The sequence below is a fragment of the Periplaneta americana genome, chromosome 5, assembly GCF_040183065.1.
Source record: "Periplaneta americana isolate PAMFEO1 chromosome 5, P.americana_PAMFEO1_priV1, whole genome shotgun sequence".
Lineage (NCBI taxonomy): Eukaryota > Metazoa > Arthropoda > Insecta > Blattodea > Blattidae > Periplaneta > Periplaneta americana.
This window is the reverse complement of record NC_091121.1, coordinates 7,509,722-7,517,326: the sequence shown is the minus strand read 5'-3', so window position 1 is coordinate 7,517,326 and position 7,605 is coordinate 7,509,722. Positions and strand designations below refer to the sequence as shown.

Sequence of the window (7,605 nt, the reverse complement as noted above, 5' to 3'; positions counted from 1 at the left end):
GCTGCAGATGAATGATCGCCGCCCGCTATGGCTGTAGTTTTGTGAAACAGATAGTAGGCGCTCGGAGCGACGAGGATTTTCGCAGGCAAGATCGACAGAGAGCGGCGCCTGCGCAGAGGCGTCCCCCCCTCCCCGGACTGGACATCATTCCTGTAGTAAACGCGGTGCCTTACTGCTGCGACTATCCGGCGGAACAGCCTGGCTGGATTCATCGAACTCACCCCTCCCCCTCTGCCCCACATGCACCCTCACCCCTTTGCCTAGTGTATTTTTTTATCTACTAATCTGATCGGTGGCGAGATTTAGACAGACTTGCATGCGGGAGGAACATTACGTTGCAGCAAGGAAAAATAATATTTTGGTGCGATGGCTGGGTTAGGCACGGAATGACTGCGCGTGCGCAGTTAACGTAGGCAACCATATCTCAGTTCTCTCTCCGGCCGAGGCCTTCTGCAAGGGGTTAGTTGGTTGCCACTGGGCGCCATGTTTTGCAGTGACTGTGTGCTTCAAGCTATGACATTTTAATATCTGAAATACTTACAAAGGAAAACAGAATCAAGCATCTCGTTTCGTATGTGGATCCGTTCTAATGCTTAATTTCTGTGAGTTATACTACAATCTAACCTACGATTGAGTGCCGATCTCGACAGGGGTTGTGTCCTTTTTGGTTTACTCCCGGTAGTTTTTTTACGTTTCTAAGAATGCATTCTGTGACACCGAGTGTCGGAGATCGTCGCTACCTACTGCCAAACGTTTTTTCTACCTGCAGCAGCATCGAACCCCAGAAAGTGAGATCAGAGTGCTCGCCTCTTACAGCGGGGGTGGACATGAGAGCTATTTCATCTGCTACCCCCTTCCTCCCCCTGTCAGGCCTATGGTATTTTGCTTAATGTTATCGATGTTACTATGTGAAACGTGTTACAAGCATGAAGCTACAATCTCGCCATCAACGACATTATAATTCGCCTAATAACCTCCACATCTTTGACAGCTATGTGTTACTCGTTAAATGTCTAAACGATGTAGCAAACATGGATGATATACATTAGTCAAATTTTGGCCTATTAAACGAAGTAGACGTTATAATTATTAAATATCGGAATAATTTCGGCCTACGTACTGTATATACTAATGGGGTAATGCTCGTGTCTGGAAGACAGTTAATTTGAAAGAGAGTAGGCCTACCGTGTGAAGTGCTGGTGCTATAAGTGGTGCGATAATCTTCAACATCGAGTTTTATTCGGATATACATGAGTGTACTTTTCATAAGAGGATCTTGTTCTGCAGACCCGGCTATGGCTGTCACATCGTCGTCCATCCAACCCCACGAGCTCACCCTGCAGCCAATATGTTCGCCCCGCTGCTGCCTCGTTGCTAGGAATTGTGTGGACACAACTGCCTTCATGGGACACCACAAAGGTAGGCCATTCTGATTATAAGCGCAAATTATTGTTGTTTTGTGTGTTCCACCCGTTGAAGGTTATGTCCGACGAATTGATGTAGTGGCGATTATGATGTCAGTTGCAGGAGAACGAAACAAGTTACGTCATTCAGAGCAACTCTATCAATGCATTGTGAAATCTAAATAATAAACATTTGAGCTAAACTAGCGCTGAGGTAGTTCCCTTCGTACACACCTTGTTACACTGTACCGTACACTTTGCATATAAGAATTCGTGACAGGTTAGTTCTGGGCTTTTGTTATCTTTTGCATATACGATGAACTGCATCTCCACAAAAAATAGCTTACAAATTTTATGAATTTAATTTGCGAAATCACTGGAACTACCTCAGCGCTAGTTTCACCAAAATTTGTGTAAATTACTTAGTTGAACTACAGTGATATTCACCGCAATTAAGCAAGCGAATTAACATATGCCATTTTTGCTTGAATTTTACTCCCGAAATCACTGGAACTACCTCAACGCTAGTTTCACCAAAATTTGTGTTAATTAGTTACACTACAGTGATGTTCATTCACCGCAATTAAGCAAGCGAATTAACATATGCCATTTTTGCTCGAACGTAATCAGCATCATAGCTATAAACTCTACGAATTTTATTCCTGAAATCACTGGAACTACTTCAGCGCTAGTTTCACCAAAATTTGTGTAAATTACTTAGTTGAACTACAGTGATATTCACAGCAATTAAGCAAGCGAATTAACATATGCCATTTTTGCTTGAATTTTACTCCCGAAATCACTGGAACTACCTCAACGCTAGTTTCACCAAAATTTGTGTTAATTAGTTACATCACAGTGATGTTCATTCACCGCAATTAAGCAAGCGAATTAACATATGCCATTTTTGGTCGAAAGTAATCAGTATCATAGCTATAAACTCTACTAATTTTATTCCTGGAATCACTGGAACTACCTCAGCGCTAATTTCACCAAAATTTGTGTAAATTACTTAGTTGAACTACAGTGATATTCACAGCAATTAAGCAAGCGAATTAACATATGCCATTTTTGCTCGAAAGTAATCAGTATCATAGCTATAAACTCTACTAATTTTATTCCTGGAATCACTGGAACTACCTCAGCGCTAATTTCACCAAAATTTGTGTAAATTACTTAGTTGAACTACAGTGATATTCACAGCAATTAAGCAAGCGAATTAACATATGCCATTTTTGCTCGAAAGTAATCAGTATCATAGCTATAAACTCTACTAATTTTATTCCTGGAATCACTGGAACTACCTCAGCGCTAATTTCACCAAAATTTGTGTAAATTACTTAGTTGAACTACAGTGATATTCACAGCAATTAAGCAAGCGAATTAACATATGCCATTTTTGCTCAAAAGTAACCAGCACCATCGCTATAAATTCTACGAATCTTATTCCCGAAATCACTGGAACTACCTCAGCGCTAATTTCACCAAAATTTGTGTTAATTACAGTACAGTGATGTTCATTCACCACAATTAAGCAAGCGAATTAACATACGCCATATTTGCTCGAAAGTAATCAGCATCATCGCTATAAATTCTACAACTTTTATTCCCGAAATCACTGGAACTACTCAGCGCTAATTTCACCAAAATTTGTGTTAATTAGTTACACTACAGTGATGTTCACCGCAATTAAGCAAGCGAATTAACATATGCCATTTTGTCTCTAAAGTAACCACTGTAAATTCTACGAATTTTATTCCCGAAATCATTGGAACTACCTCAGCGCTAGTTTCACCAAAATTTGTGTTAATTAGTTACACTACAGTGATGTTCATTCACCGCAATTAAGCAAGCGAATTAACATACGCCATGTTTGCTCGAAAGTAATCAGCACCATCGCTATCAATTCTAACAACATTTTTTCCCGAAATCACTTGAACTACCTCAGCGCTAATTTCACCAAAATTTGTGTTAATTAGTTACACTACAGTGATGTTCATTCACCGCAATTAAGCAAGCGAATTAACATACGTCAATTTTTCTCGAAAGTAATCAGCACCATCGCTATAAATTCTACGAATTTTGTTCCCGAAATCACTGGAACTACCACAACGCTAGTTTCACCAAAATTTTTGTTAATTAGTTACACTACAGTGATGTTCATTCACCGCAATTAAGCAAGCGAATTAACATATGCCATTTTGCTCGAAAGTAACTAGCACCATCGCTATAAATTCTGCCAATTTTATTCCCGAAATCACTGGAACTACCTCAACGCTAGTTTCACCAAAATTTGTGTTCGTTAGTTACACTACAGTGATGTTCACCGTAATTAAGTAAGCGAATTAACGTAGCTTATGCCACTTTTGCTCGAAAGTAATCAGCACCATCGCTTTTCGAAATGTAAATGCCGTTAATTATATCGAAGGGAAAAAATTATTATTATTTTTTTTTTGTCCACGGTAAAATAGTAATTTTTACTCTACTTGTATTTTATTTTTGATCCAAGGGAAGGTCTCTTCTATTATGAAAATTCTCTTAGACAATACTAGCGCTGAGCTAGTTCTTCGTTTACGGATTTTACACCTTCAAGTTTTTGGAGCTCTCTCCTCAGTCATACCAACGTAACTTTGGTGATACTGCGAACGTTTCACGTTAGTGTCCACTCACGCTATGCCTTGCATATACGAATCTGTGACAGGTTAGGTTAGTTTAGGCTTTCATTATGCCTTGTATATATGATCAACTGCATCTCCACAAAAAATACCTTATAAATTCCACGAATTTCACTTTTTAAATCACTGGAACTACTTAAACGCTAGTTTCACCAAAATTTGTGTTAGTTAAACTACAGTGATATTCACAGCAATTAAGTAAGCGAATTAACATATGCCATTTTTGCTCGAAAGTAATTACTTTTCGAAATGTATATGCCATTAATTATATCCAGGGAAAAATCCTCTATTATTTTATTTTGGTCCACGATAAAATACTAATTTTTACTCCACTTGAATTATATTTTTGATTCAAGGGAAGATCTCGTCTATTAGAAAAATGCTCTTGGGCTTTACTAGCCCTGAGTTAGTTCCTCGTACTCCGCTTATACACCTTCAAGTTTTAGGGTTCTCTCCTGTCATACCAACATAACTTTGGTGACATTACGAAAGTTTCTCGCTAGTGTACACTCATGCTATAGTTTGCATATACGAATCTGTGACAAGTTAAGTCAGTTAGGCTTTTGTTAATGCTTTGCATATGTGCTTAGCAAAGGCTGGTGATTTTTTGTTTTGTAATGTCAGTACTGGTCTGTAATAAGGTGGTGTAATGGCGGATTTTCGCTTCCGAAATCACCAGAACTAACTGTGCGCTAGTTTCACCTACTCTTATTTCATTTACACATTTATAGTATCATTTTTCGTCCAGGAAAAATAAGTTATCTTTACAGCAAAAGAAGGCTTAAAAATCGTCTCGAATTGTACCACATTAACCTATGTGTGGTGAGGGTAAACGAAGTTGTACGAATAAAATATAAGAGAAACAGATGTCAAGATTAAATGATAAAGTTTTTGGTTACATGATAGACTAAAATAAGTTCAATACTAATTTTAAAAAAATCACTTCTGAATTAGGATTAGATTGATTTTTTGCAATGTCAGGTTTTACATACAGATGCTACAGCTTGACAGAAAATTATGGAAGTTTAGTTTCATATTAGAAATATTAAGTAGGTTGAAGTTTTTAGAATGCTATGCGTTAGGTACAGAAATGTGAACAAGATTAAAAAGAAATAATATAATGGTTTTCTGTGAAAGGTTTTGAAGAATTAATGAAACGTTTTAGAGGTGGTTCTATTAATCAAATGTAGGAGGCACCTGCATTGAAATTAAATTAGTAAAGTAAATTCTACAGAATATTACAGGATTCAATTTATTATTGGGATCAAATGTGTTATTTTTTTAATGTCATCTTCCACATAATTTGGCAGTCAATTATGAAAGTTTTGTTTTGTTAAAAGTGTAAATATATTAAATATTTCGGAATGCTGTGCGTTACGGAAATTAACCAGATTAAAAGTAAGTTATGATTTGTGGTTATACATTAATAATAATAATAATGATAATAATTCTTTATTTATACTGGCAGAGTTAAGGCCATAGAGCCTTCTCTTACACTCTACCAGATCACAAAGTATACAAGCAGTTAAAATTTAACAAAAAGTTAAAAGAACAGAATACTAACAGATTACAAAAAAAAAATAATAATAGCATAATAAAATCGACATTAAACAACCTGAAAATAATACCATAATAGAAAAAAAAAGAAAGTAAAATACATTGGAATATAGTGAAAGCAACTCATTTAGTACAAATGGTTAATATGGAAAAACGTAAGGAAGAATATATTAAAATGGAATGTAATAAAATAATAATAAAAAGAAAAGAAATACGAAAATTAAATAAAATTCACAATAAAAAGGCTATGATAATAAACTCATCGGCTGATAAAGAGAACAAAAAGGGGAAAGGAAGGAAAAAGAAATATATAGGCTATATTTTTACAAAACTATGGCAGAGAAGAGGGCTTATAACTGAAAGGAATCTAATTCAAAAAGTGCAATTTTAATTTATATTTGAAACTAGACAATGTCCGACAGTCTCTGACATTAAAACTATTGAATAAATTAAAAAAATAGGTTTCTGTTTATCATATATAAAACAAACATAAATTGAGATAATCAATTAGACAGAAAACTACATCATCCAATTTATGAACATTAATGGCAAGTAAATTTGATTCTTTGAAGTGAAATCTCAGAACAGACAGGTTGGCAATAAATCATAAAGTTTGGTTTAGAAGTGCTAAATAGATTCCAGGTTATTTCTGTACTATTGCGTTACCACGTTAAAGTACAAATATATTTACATCCTTGGCTTCTAGTAGAGTCCTATGTATTGTAAAAGAAGTTAAGTGCTGGCGGCAATTATGTACACACCCAAAATTAGGGCAAAAGTAACTGTGACAGTGGTGGCCGATGGAAAGGTGCGGGAATCTGTGACAGGTTAGGTTAGGTTAGGTTAGGTTAGACTGTCGGTATGCCTTGCATGTACTTACATTATCTAAAAATATGCTCTTCCTTACTGTGAACCTTTCTTTGGTAGCGTTGTTGCAAAGATTTACCATAATTAGGAAAGTAAATTCAACAGAAAATTACGACATACAATATTTATAAATTACATAATTAAATGAATTGATTATTTGGAAATTGGAAATTTATACTTTGAACACATGGAACAATTCAAATATCTTGGAGCAACAGTAGAAAATATAAATTACACTCGGGAGGGAATTAAACGCAAAATAAATATGGGAAATGCCTGTTATTATTAGGTTGAGAAGCTTTTGTCTTCTAGTCTGCTGTCAAAAAATCTGAAAGTTAGAATTTATAAAACAGTTATATTACCGTTTGTTCTGTATGGTTGTGAAACTTGAACTCTCACTTTGAGAGAGAAACAGGGGTTCAGGGTGTTTGAGATTAAGGTGCTTAGGAAAATATTTGGGGCTAAGAGGGATGAAGTTACAGGAGAATGGAGAAAGTTACACAACGCAGAACTGCACGCATTTTATTCTTCATCGGAGGAACATTAAATTCAGACGTTTGAGATGGGCAGGGCATGTAGCACGTATGGGCGAATCCAGAAATGCATACAAAGTGTTAGTTGGGAGGCCGGAGGGAAAAAGACCTTTGGAGAGGCCGAGATGTAGATGGGAGGATAATATTGAAATGGATCTAAAGGAGGTGGGATGTGATGATAGAGACTGGATTGATCTTGCAGAGGATAAGGACCGATGGCGGCAATGAACCTCCGGGTTCCTTAAAAGCCATAAGTAGTAATGATAATGAAAATAATAATAATAATAATAATAATAATAATAATAATAATAATAGGCTAATAATAATCTAATTTTAGTTATTTATTATTTATTATTAATATCTGTGTGCTGAACAACAGCCAGAGGCCAATTATAGTTCAGCACAATACACAAACAGAAGATACAAAGGTGCAAAAACAAATAAATAATATCTTAAATAAACAAAAACATACATAAATAAAATTGAGAACAAGAACAGTAAATAGTAATAATCAAAACGAAACTATACCTTAAAAGGATCTAAATTGTGCCCATGCAAATTGGCATATTT

At 35.7% G+C, this 7,605-nt stretch overlaps 1 protein-coding gene across 1 annotated transcript in view; it reads left to right on the top strand.

Moving 5' to 3' along the window:
- Positions 1-295: 295 nt before the first annotated feature.
- The window catches only part of Dhit (Double hit), a 938,600-nt gene continuing 931,290 nt past the window's right edge, over positions 296-7,605 (top strand). The window contains exon 1 of the mRNA XM_069825307.1: positions 296-1,419. The gene's annotated coding sequence lies outside the window, so the exon portion shown is untranslated. The remainder of the gene's footprint in view (positions 1,420-7,605) is intronic.